Raw genomic sequence first — 12,923 nt, 5'->3', positions numbered from 1 at the left:
AACTGATGATGATCAGTGAATACATGAATAATTCACAGATTGAAAATTTTAGATTATGAGCAGCTGATGATGATCAATGAATACATGAATAATTCACAGAATGAAAATTTTAGATTATGAGCAACTGATGATGATCAGTGAATACATGAATAATTCACAGATTGAAAATTTTAGATTATGAGCAACTGATGATGATCAGTGAATACATGAATAATTCACAGATTGAAAATTTTAGATTATGAGCAACTGATGATGATCAGTGAATACATGAATAATTCACAGAATGAAAATTTTAGATAATGAGCAACTGATGATGGCTTAACATTCTATGAATTAATCTCAACGATTGTTTTCGGATTCCAGGTTCTGTAAAAGCAGTTTGGAACATTTATGTAGTATTAAAGATAATTTATATGCAATAAAGGACACAAACACAGCTAAAAACAGTTTGGAACATTTATGTAGTATTGAAGATAATTTATATACAATAAAAGACACAAACCACAGTTACTGATGATTTCTTTAAACCCATTTGAAAAAGCAAGTTTCATCCCGGTAAGTGGTTTCATTATATTACGCAACACAAACTATCACGTTGGTTTACGTTAACGTCAGAAATAATTAACAAATTTAATTTCTTTTCTGTTCTTCCAAAATGTAAATTAAATTACTTCAGTGTTTTTAAACTTGCTCTTTATTCAGTAATTTAACAAAAACTACTTACTCTATGATACTTTATGTCAACTTGCCGAGCTTCCATTGTATATGCAATAAAACTTCTAAACTTCATTTCTATAATTCAACGAATTAGTCAAAATTAGCTCTAAAATACCATTAATTCTGAATGATATTCTCATAAACAAGCTAACCATAGTTGTGTTTTTTGTGCCTACAAGATAATATGTCACAAGTTTTAAACATACAGGAAACCCCGAGATGACCATCTCTTTAAGACAATCATTTCTGAAGATCACTAGTATTTCTGGGAACATAAAAACTAATGTTATCTAATAGTATCTCCTTCAGACTACCACCTCTAGAGAAAGCCAAATTATCTGTAATGTAAGTAGTCGTCTTAGAGAGCATTCATTCCACATTTCCTCTATGTTTAGCTTACCTAAGGAACGGCTATTTAATCATCTTTCTGTGTTTCTAACCGATCTAGAAAAGCCAGCACTTCTTACTATTTGCTCAGTTATTCTCCAGTGCATCGTTGCTCAGCATAATGGTATGTATTTTACTTCATTTTCTAGATTGAATTGCATTACTTAATTGAGGCGAGACACGCGAGAGCTACCTGCCTAGTTCCAACTCAATTTAGAGCGACAGCATTCTAGAAGAAAAATAATTAAAAAAGCGTGTACCAGTTTAGTAGCTAACAGACCTCTAATATTATTAGCATAGCAATACTATTGAAATAGTTTTTGCTTGTACCTACTTTTTAAATACAATAAAAATATCTTATTAGTTATTTTGCATGATTTTCAGCCTACAGGAAATATGCTCGAAATGTGGCTGCTATTCAAAATGAGGCAATTTTTGAAGGGGAGCGGTAAAAAAGCGGCTTTTTAAGTTTTCAGTTAATCAAAAAGTAATTGACATTAATTACTAACATATTAAAATAAAAAAGACTTTATTAGATTTATTGTTATCATCAAAGAAGGAATACTTTTATGTATGGTTATTTAAGAATATATAACTTTTGAAAATGCAAAACAGCTAACTCAAAAAAAATATTCATACGTTATACAAAAACAGTATTCTTATGCAATAAAATAAAATTTAATGACAATAAACGGTAGTTGATGATAATTACTTCGGTCATGATTTGATTATGATCAAATGCAGAAAATTTAAATTTTGCGCTAAATTTGCTTAGAACCAAGAGATATAACTTTGCTCTAAATATTTTTAACTTTTATTATTTTATTCTGCCTCATTTTTCGAAAACATTTTGTCGTGCCAAATTAAAAAACTAATGCTAATCCACATGACATACATCCAGTTTGTCTACAAATTCTAAGAGTGTAATGCATACCATTGCACGCAATATATCCAAAAAGGTCCATGTTTGAAAATTAAATACATAAAGGAATAAATTAGTTAAAAATATCCTTTCCATTTTGATAGGATATACCTAAAGCTATTATTCCATACAAATCTAAGGTTACCTAATTTTGTAAGACAAATTCCTTATAACCCAGAATATTGTCATGATGGTTCTGTTTAAATCATGTCCTGATGCCAGCAAGTACCATACGAGTACACGGCCGAGATAGAGCAATCTCTTCATTTTTTAGATGATATTTACTTGTCCCATCATGCCTGGGCAGCAGTGGCAGTCTTCCAGATCATTACATTCGAATGTCAAAACACAAACAAGTTATTCAGTCGCAAGGTTATAATTAAAAATTGGATGTCTAGAAAAAACTGCATTAAAAACTAGAAAAGAGAAAGAAATTGAAAATAACAAACAAAATTCCTTTTAAGCTTCTAAAATTCATTAATCAAAATGATCCAAGTAACTTAAAAATGTACGACTTTTTCTTGGATAGATGTACAAGCCAAAATAAAGAATCGCACTTTGATGTGATTTTTTTTGGCCGTAGTCCACAACTCAGTCTCCACAACAAAAGCTCGTCGAAACAGAGAAAATAACTAATTATACAGACAGGCGAAAAAGATTCCGTATATCAAACAAACGATTTTTTATATAAAACATTTCCGCCTCGGGGATTTTCTTATGTGGCCTATTATAGATAGCAATGGCACTTAACGACAGTATTGGTTAACAGTTGACCATCAATTCATCAGTCATCGGTGATCTTCACCGTCATAATATTCTTCAATTTATTTCAGTAATTTATTTAAATTTACTTCACCGATCAACACTGGTGCTTAACGGTTGATTACCAGCAACTGTAAATTGTAGGTCTTCATTTATTAAAAGCTTACACAAATAACAGTACCTTGCAGTTTACTTCAATATTCTCTCTAAATTTACCTTGCGTGCTAATTTGATGGTCGTCAAATTGTAGGTCACAGGTAACCAAAGGCTTTGATGACCATCCTCAGTTTAATTTCATTTTAACAAAGTGTGTAACTATGTAATATAGAGAATTCTTTTTAAGACGTGCACCCACAGTTCCAGATGATTTGGATTTTTTGTAGAGGCGGCCGAATTAAAGAGAGTATATTCTAGTGTTTGCGTAAGTTCTCCACAAAGCTGTCATTTTCAGAAAAGGCCGTCAGCGACTGTACTGTAATTTTAACTATATTTAATTTATACATCCAAACAATGAAGAGCATCAGTCCTCAGGCTTCAAATTCAGATTTCAGAAGATTAAACAGTTAAATCTGATCGAATGCCTGGTCAATATTTTTCTGAGTTTATAGTTTATCAAATGCAGTGTCGGATTAGTGCTTCGGATTACAAATTTCGGTAGATTCTTAAGTCTTCCTATAAAATTTTAAAAATTGACGTTACCTTTCTAATCTTAACGACTTAATTAAATCTATTTTTGCTTGAAGCAAAACCTGATGTTAACTACCGACAGTTAATCCGCACTGGGATGCGGTCGATGGAAAAGCGTTAAAAAATTTAATCATGACAGATATTTTACGACAGCGACTGAATAATAGTCAACTTTATCTTTTTCTTCGACCTCTTTTATTCAGCTGCTTGTTTTGAACCCAATTAGATGACGTCATTATCGCTTCGAAATATCAATTAAGATAAGCTCGTTTGTATTTTGACTGTCACGAACAGATTTTAATGTTGTCGTAATCTTTAATTTAAACGAAAATAAGGTGACCTTAATGAATGGTTTTGTGGGGAGGAGGGATTACAGTATAAGTGGTTTAACCGAAATTTTGACTTGAAAAATGCACACATAAATAAATGAAATAAAATAAGTTCGGAGAAAAAAATTAAATTGCATTAAACCATCAAATAAAAGAACCTAAATTCTAAATTCGTAATTAATTTTTCCGCATTTAATGTTTTAGACATAAATCTGTATTTTACAATAGAATCTGAAAATGTAAGGAATTTTTTCTTTCATGGTGTAATTGGAAGCATGCCCGACTAGACGGTCCGGCGTTCTAATGACGACGACGGCATTGCTGATTTTTCATGTTTCCTGCTCTGAAATAAACTTAACGACTCGATAATTTTCGTGCATTGTATTTTGAAGCTTTGATAAAGTAATAAACACTGAAATTAGGAAATCTTAATCCAAGGAATAAATTTCAAACATCTAAGTTTACAGTGGTTTGGGTTTCGGGAAAGTTTGCTTTTTAAAGATTCTAAATTCCTGAGCTAAAAATTAAATTATTTCTCTAGATTCTTTTCCTCGTAATTCGAAATTCTCAACAATTCTCAGTTTTCTATTTAAAAAGACGCATTTTATAAGGAAAAAATCTGATGTGTACACCACATGACTTCCTTGTACGGAATATTAAATTATACGCATTTTTTTCTTGAATTTCATTTAAATTGATTGGATTGAATTAAATCTACTTCGTCGACAGCGCATAAACCACAATAGAATAAATGCACTCTTTAAAATTCACTATATTTGTTTACTATAACGACACTCTGAATGCACAAAATTTATATCATTTGAAGAATTATCTTATCGCTGCCATATGTTCTATTCAAATACTACAATAAAGCTAAAACGATGTATGAAAGAAATTAAGCAAACAAAACAGAAAAGAAACAGTTTTTCACACACGATTTAGTATTTCTCATTCAATTAATTCAGTTCTCACTTCGCGACAAGGCAAAAATACATAAGAACTCAAAATATCTGTATTAAAAATTACGAAGTAAATCTTAAACACTTATTTCCTCGAAAAAATTTCAGAAAGGATTAAGCATGATTTAATTCGCAATAATAAATGAAGGCGTTATTTTTGTTGTTTGGAAGCTTAGTCTCTCTAGATTGGCAACAAATCTACAATTCTGCTGTTTCAAATGTAAACAAATACGTCCGCCGTGTTATTTAAAACTTAACCGCATTTAAACAGCTTTTAAATTGTTGATAATTGTACAAATATTGCTTCCAGAATTACGAAAGCCATAAAAACCTTAACCGGAAGATAAGAACAACATAATTAAATCATTTTTAAAGCAAGAAATGTACAATTTACAAACTTAAAAGAGTAAAGAAACTGAGATCACTGTGCCGAGTAACAGAGTGGATATATATATAAATATAGTATTTATATACGTTTAGTGCGGCCGATTGCAACTAAAATACGAGGTGCACATCTATATGTTATAGCAGTTCTATATACAAAATTTCAACGTTCTGAGGCTATTCGTTTTCGAGTTATGCGAGATACGTACGTACATACGTTCGTACAGGCGCCACGAAAAATTCTCTTCAGAATTCATTTTAAAGCAGTTTTATAATTTTTTTGTAGGAAAGGAGTCTTTTATTCTGTCCTTACGTACAGATATCACGTAAAAACATCGTTAAATTGCATTCGATAGCGGTCAAAATGGATATTTTCGTTGAAATATGCTGCCTGAAACTTTTCGCGATTACAATACTTCCTTTTTACTTCGTACAAGGAAGTAAAAAATGAAGCATTGCCAAAAAAATCAAATGAATAATGAGAATAAATAGAAAATAATGAGTTGTTCCCCCTCCCATAATTTACTTTTTAAATTTTATTGAAAAATTAATAGTATTTTTTTAATCATTCAAATACAGTGAAATCCCTTGTAGCTACCACGTCACTAGGAAAATCACCTCTGAAAGTGATCAGTTTTCCTAAGAATATAAATAAACATATTCAACATAATTTCTCTAAACGACCACTTCCACAGAAGAACAAAATCCCCTTGAACTATAACACAGATTTTACGGAATATTAGTTGAAAAGTTGTTCTGTCCAATTTCCTTCTACCCTTCAAAAGTACCTTCATAATTTTGTGGATAGAAGTTAGCTAGACAGATCAGATCGCATTTAATTGCACTTTGTAATGAAATTCATGCTTTTTAAATCAATGCTGCTCGTACATAATGGCATTCTATCTCATTAATTTTGGTTAAAATTCATCGTATCAGAAACTTTAAGAATAAAATCATAACTGAGATTCCATCTCTAAATCGTTCAATATTGTTCTAACATTTTATATGAAGTAATTAATTTATTCCCATATTAAGAGGTTGTAGTTTAAATTTTGTAAAAAGGGACAGCTTTTAGAACTGCAAAATCATGATTTGTGAGAAGAGCAAAAATCATTCCTTTTAAATTTCTAAAAATTTCTTTGGATTTTTTTTTTTTTTTTCGAGAATTGTGCATTATGAAATATGAAGAACAGCAATTTCTGAGATGCAGGAATCATAAAATATTTTATAAAATCTCAAGATTTCTCATGATGCAATTCCCCAGCGCAATCACTCTACGTTTTTTGATGCGCTTATAACAATTAAAACTTACGCTGTACCAAAATATCTCTCTGAAAGGGGATACATTATTAAAAACACTAAGCAGTTCCTTAAAGAATAAAAGAAATTAAGATATAATACATATAAATGTGCCGCATACAAATTTTTGCTACTCTACAAAAATACAGCAGTACATCACGTGTCTAAATAATCGGTTTCGCCAATTAGGTTATTTAATTATGGCCAAGCACTCGAGGGCTACTTGCTTAGGGAAAGGGATGTCTTCGTGGAGGACTTTCTAAGGGAAAACTGTCTCATGTATACATTAGTGGGGAAGACCACGAAAACGGCCATGCAGCCAACCCGTTTACCAGGATTCGAACTCCGGACCAAACTATCAGAATTCAGCGACTTTACCGCTCAGCCGCTGGTGGGCCTCGGTTCCGACCAATGGTCAAAACACCAGTACCAGTACCAATGGTCAAAACTTGCGTGACCCGATGTGGGGTCGCGAAAATTCATACTAGGGTCACAAAAAGCATAAAATTCCTAAAAAATCTGAATTTATCATATGAAACTAAGGGTCGACACTCTGATTGGAGTCGCGAAAGTGTTTTATGGGGGTCTCTCTGCCAAAAAGTTTGAATACCACTGCGCTGGACTATTCGGAACAGCATTAGTCAAGGAATTAAATGCATATAAGAACTGATTATAGGTCCCCCTTTCGAATACTTTCGAATTAATTTGCATTCTGGTAAGGAAACGGAAAGACAGTAAAGATATAAATCATAAAAAGCTATTTATGTTTTATCATTTTTCATATTATTAATATTATTATTAATTTTACGGTGTTCGCCGATAACATCGCGGCAAATACATCGCAGACGAAAACGTCGCGGAGAAAACAACGCAAGGCGAAAACGTCGCGTTACAAAACATTGTAGGAGAAAACATCGCAAAGAGAAAACATCGTAGCCCTAAAACTTCGCAGTTTAAAAACATCGTCGTCGAAAATATCGTGATAAAAAATAAAGTATATACAAATCATCGCATGACGATAACATCGCAGACATGCTTTTTTCAGGCTTTAATAACTGTAAATGGAAATATGGTTCTCATAAGGATTTGTGAGCGCAAGATGTAAAGAAGGATAATTTTTACTTTCACAGTTTTTTATTGACTAATAAATTTTTGCTGAAAAAGTTAAATTATTTCATAAAATTATTGCATTAATTAATTAAATGCAACTTATTATATTTTTCATGAAAAATTACCAGTAAAAACTTTATAAAAATGATTTATTAATGGCCTTTGTTAGTTAACTATGTCGGTTTAAAATTCTATTGAGTGCTATAAGTTACATTAATTTTCTATGCTTAAGTTTCCTTCTTATTTTCTCAGCAAAAATTTATTAGTGAATAAAAAATATGAAAGTAAAACTTATCCTTCTTTCCATCTTGCGCTCACAAATCGTTATCGGAATATCCATTTACAATTAATAAAGCCTGAAAAAAGCGTTGTCTGCGATGTTATCGTCATGCGATCATTTGTAGATACCTTATTTTTTACCACGATATTTTCGATGACGATGTTTTTAAACTGCGAAGTTTTTGAACCGCTTTATTTTCTACGACGATGTTTTGTATCACGATGTTTTAGGACTGAGATGTTTTCTCCCACGATGTTTTGTAGCACGACGTTTTTTGCCTTGCGTTGTTTTCTCCGCGACGTTTCCGGCTGTAACCAATTTTACAAACGTTGCAGAAACAAAATCACAGATTCTAATTACACGTAAGTTCGATTTTAGTTTCTAAAACGGCTACTTGTTGTATTGATGCAAATGTTTTAATACTTGCATAAATTGCTTATTTCTTAAGTCACCACATTCAAAAATATTCAACATGTTTCTTGTTTTCGATAGCAGATTATTGATTCGACTAAAGCCTGCTTTCATTAAATAAGAAGAGGGAATATTTAATAATGTTGGTTCGTAATAACTTTTATTTTGGGATATTTCTCTCGGATGACTTTTAAATTCAAAAATTTAACCTAACCATGCGTTTTGATAAAAACTTGTGCCTGAACCTCCTTCTTTAATACAGTCAACTCTTCTTGCATCATAATATTAAGATCAGATATATCATAGTTCAACGTTTCTATGAACCATGGCTATTATGTTAAAATTTTCATTGCCGTGGAAGCGAACATTAAAATCTTTTTAATTTTGTGAGTGGCTTCTGTATGACAATATATCTTCTGAGGAAATACAGTCTTTTTGTGGCAATAGTATTAAGTTACCAAAGCAATGGAATATTTCTCGATGCAGTGTCGATATAAACAAATCAATTTTAAAGGAATAACAGAAGCTAACTGAAAATTTATATGAAGAAACAATTAATTATCATATTTGCTAATTTTTTATGTTTTTATTTATTTACTTTTTATGGAATCTTTATAATGCTGGTCTATTGCCAGTGCATATTCGGTTGTCAACTGCTAGTCATAATTAACCCCCCTAAAACTCCATAGGGTCAATAAATGGGGTCATCCCTGAACTAGTTGATTAGTGTTCGGTTTGATGCATTCAATTACATTGATGGAATTTAATTCACTAAAACCAGAGCAGTGTTAATTTCCACTATATTATTAATGGCTCCACCTCTTCCAATGACAGCTATCAGAGTTCAAAAACGAATAGTCAGAGCACAGTTATAAAACCGGAACTCCAGGAAAACATTGAAATACGTATCATATCGATAACTTTAAAAACCTCATAAAAATTAACCGCGCAGAAAAGAATAGACTCTATAAAACGGAAAAAATTATCACTTATGTATTAAAAATTATTTTGTGAAGTCTTTTTATAAGATATTTCTAATTTGCTCAATCAAAGTTTAGTTTGTTTTGAAATTTTCTAACCGCATTTTAGTGAATCCGAATTAATAGAAGCGATATTATATAAGATACTGCTGTACATGGTCAGAAAATGAAAATCAAATTAAAAAACTTAGGTGCCCACCAGGCACCAAATGCTAAAAAAAACAGAACACTGGTAGTTCGGTCCGCGGTTCCATGTCAAAGCGAATGGACTGGAGGCATGGGCGCTTTCGTGGTTTTCCCCATGCGCAACGTGGATACGAACCAGTTTCCCTTAAAAAGTCCTCCACAGGGAATCCCATCCTTTCCGTGTAGCGCCTACTGGAGGAGCTTTTGGTTGTTTATGGAATACCATACATTTGTTTTAATTAACACTTGAAATTAAGTTATTGTTTTCAGTGAACGAATTTCGTGTCCTGAAAAAATATAAATTATTATTAACATGTTATTCGTTGAAAATATTTGCTGTACGTCTTAAATGATTTAGTGAAAAAAAACTGCATATTTTAAACACGTATTCAAGACCAAAAATAGCAATATCAATCTCTTTGTACTTTTTTATGAAGTATTTATTAAGTGTATTTATTTTTTTTAAATTTATTTACTTATTTTTTTGCCCGATAATACTGAGGTGCTAAGACAGACTTATAGATGTAGCAAGTAAATGAAAAAACTTTCATATAATTGTGAAAGAGAAAATATGCTAAAACACGGTGAAAATGATTCTAACTGTATACCTGTACTCAAAAGTTTTTTAACCTGTTGCGTTCATTCTATAATTTTCCCTTCACCCCTCAAAATTTATATATACTGGCTAGATTTCGCCTTCCGATTTTTAAGAGATTTTTAAGCTAGTGTAAAAGATAATTTTTAAAATTATGTACACACCAAAATATTCTAAAATTGGCTAAAATTAAACCAGAAATTTGAAAATTTAGTAAAATTTACAAATGTTAAAACAGTTTTAATAGTTGATATGCACTGTAAAATACAATATCAAATAATAATAAAGTTTAATTTCTGATATTATCTCCTTTTATAATAATGAAAAATACTTCTCTTTGAATTCTACTCCAAACCGAACATAATTTAATAACGTGGTGATACAAATTCAAATGAACTTCAAATCTGATTCAAAGACAAATGCATAATTCAAATTATGAAAATAATTGTAACATGATATAACTGCAAATTATATTTAATAAAAACTGAGACCAACGAAAAAAATTGGCTAGCGAGTTTAAATTTCATTGGATTTTGCAATTTTTTAAAAAATTTTATTTTGAAGGAAACTAGAGAAGAAAAAGAATGTTATTTATCTAATACTTCTATTTTTAAATTCTATCTTCTTTTCTGTTATTATCTATTTTTAAAGAATGTTATCAAAATGCTATTAAACAACGATGAAAACAAAATTCATAATTAATGTGAATATACTCATATGAGTAAAATTAATATTGTACCATTTACAAATTTAAGGCAAAATTTGATTTACATTTGAAAGAAATTAACTAAATTCATTCAAATTTAAAACTAGGAGATTTAAAGATTTTGCGGGAAAATGAGCGATGCAGTGAAAAATTTTGCTCTGACAGCTCTCATATACGCATACATTTGGGGAAAAGATCGTATACTGTATTTATATACCCAAAAATATACGCATATTTTCGAAAGCATTCTGCGGAATGGCAACAGCTGTCAGAATCGGCGGTTTGCCAGGCCGCGTGTGGGATCTGAATGGACAGTCATATGGTAAAGCAGTGCAATGTGATGCTAAAATTTTTTGCAAGATTAAAAAAACTGGAAATTCCGTGAGTCATTGAGGTATAATTATACATATTCTGAAAAATAAACATGGGTATAGATCCAGAGCTCTGAAGTACTCTTAAAAAAGAGTAATTTAAATTTATTCTCTTCAGAACTGAAAAATGAGCGGGGTAAATGCAACGCCAAAAGAAACGAGAGGGTGGAGAAAATATTTTAATCACTTGCCGGAGGTGGGTAGCTCACGTCGCCTACGACAGACTGACTCATGCGACGGCACGTCGATGAACAAAAAAATAAAAAAACAGAGAAAACAAGACTTCTCACCTCTCGGAAAGACTATCACATTATCAAAATAGGCGACAGTCGCAGTGAACTGGTGCTTGCTCTCCAACAGCGATTTCTAATAATCTCTATCAAAATCGTCTGCTTTGAACAAGGCGGAAGCAACTCTCTGCAGCGGTCAAGAAAAAAAGTAATCGTTCGCTGGTTTCAACGCAATCCAACCGAAGCACGTTTGACGAGCTGCACGTTGAACACCTAGCGGCAGGAACACGTCTCTTTCGAACGCGACATGGCGACCCACTGTTCGTATATTTCGGAACGTGGACCTTCCTCCGATTTAGAAACAAATGCGGCCGGCCGACAACAGCGCCGCCGCTGACATCGATTTCTCGAACTGAGATTGGGGGGGGGGGGGGGTAGGTATAGGCGATCGCCGCGAAAAGGCGGGGAGAATGAATGAAATTCTATTCTCATAACCGAATCTTGTACGTTCTTCGGCGAAATGATATACTTATTAGCGACACGTGACTTCGTCTTGCGATCTCATGAATGGCGTAAAATTTAATTCGGGGTTGCAGAAAAAAAAGTGCAGGTAATTACGCCAAGGAAAGGTTTAAAATCATCAAATTAATCATAGAATATGCATAGAATGTATCTAAGCTGTAATTGTGCAGATAATGAGGTGTGCAAACTGTTAAGGACACGAAGTTATGATGTATCGAAGTGGACAAGTAGTATTTAGTATTTACTTGAACAATGAACTTAACAAAAGTGTACTTAGAATTCAGTTTATATGAACATAGAATAGCCTACACATTATCATATACTTTGGGCTATGGAACTATCAACTGCCTGAACTGATGTGACTGGCTTATTCTGTGGATAACTGCAAAAATAATACGGACACACATCATAAAGGTGTGTAACTGATAAGAACATGAAGTTATGACGTATTTAAGAAGACATAGGTTTAAAAACTGGTTAATATATAAGTTCCACTCTCCACAACATAGATCCTATCCATGACAATGTAATTATTAATTGATCGTATATTTATTTTTCATACGGATTATTATGTAACAATTATTGTACGCTGGCGGTGGATGGTAGATTCTTTTCCGTCGCATGGACATATAACTCTGGTTGGTGTAGAACCTTAGGTCGGAGGTCCATGCGACTGCGTATCAGTTCAATCAGCACTCGCAATAACAGTCATTCGTTATAACAATTTCTCCTTAAAAAACAAGATCGCAGCTGACGAAAGTACGTTAGGTAACACTTTGATCATAGCGGCACTCGTTACATTATCCGTTTTTTTTATGCGGAATCATTATATCGAGCATTAAGAGTGTTTCTGAACATCAAGATAACAGAAAAGCGTAAATTATTTTTAATAGTATTTAGAATTTGCTGGAAAGGCTCCCTATTTAGTTACGGTGGTGCCATATAGCTCAGTTAGAGTTGAAAGTTTTTAGAAGGCATGCATGTTTGCAGTTTTATTTCCGCTTCCTTCCCAAAAGTGTTATTATCTGTTAACCACCTGCAGTGCACCCTGGACTACCTTCTCAGACATGAGATTACTAAACGCAG

General features: G+C 32.4%; 1 protein-coding gene across 3 annotated transcripts in view; it reads right to left on the bottom strand.

Moving 5' to 3' along the window:
* Nucleotides 1–11,642, bottom strand: part of stet (rhomboid serine protease stem cell tumor) — a 555,200-nt gene extending 543,558 nt beyond the window's left edge. For all 3 annotated transcript variants that reach the window (XM_085816564.1, XM_085816563.1, XM_085816565.1), the window contains exon 1: nucleotides 11,376–11,642. The gene's annotated coding sequence lies outside the window, so the exon portion shown is untranslated. The remainder of the gene's footprint in view (nucleotides 1–11,375) is intronic.
* Between the last annotated feature and the right edge of the window lie 1,281 nt (nucleotides 11,643–12,923).

Source organism: Stegodyphus dumicola, chromosome 5, assembly GCF_044657685.1.
Source record: "Stegodyphus dumicola isolate Sdum_Otavi_A_Nest chromosome 5, ASM4465768v1".
NCBI lineage: Eukaryota > Metazoa > Arthropoda > Arachnida > Araneae > Eresidae > Stegodyphus > Stegodyphus dumicola.
This window is presented reverse-complemented; position numbering and strand designations above follow the sequence as displayed.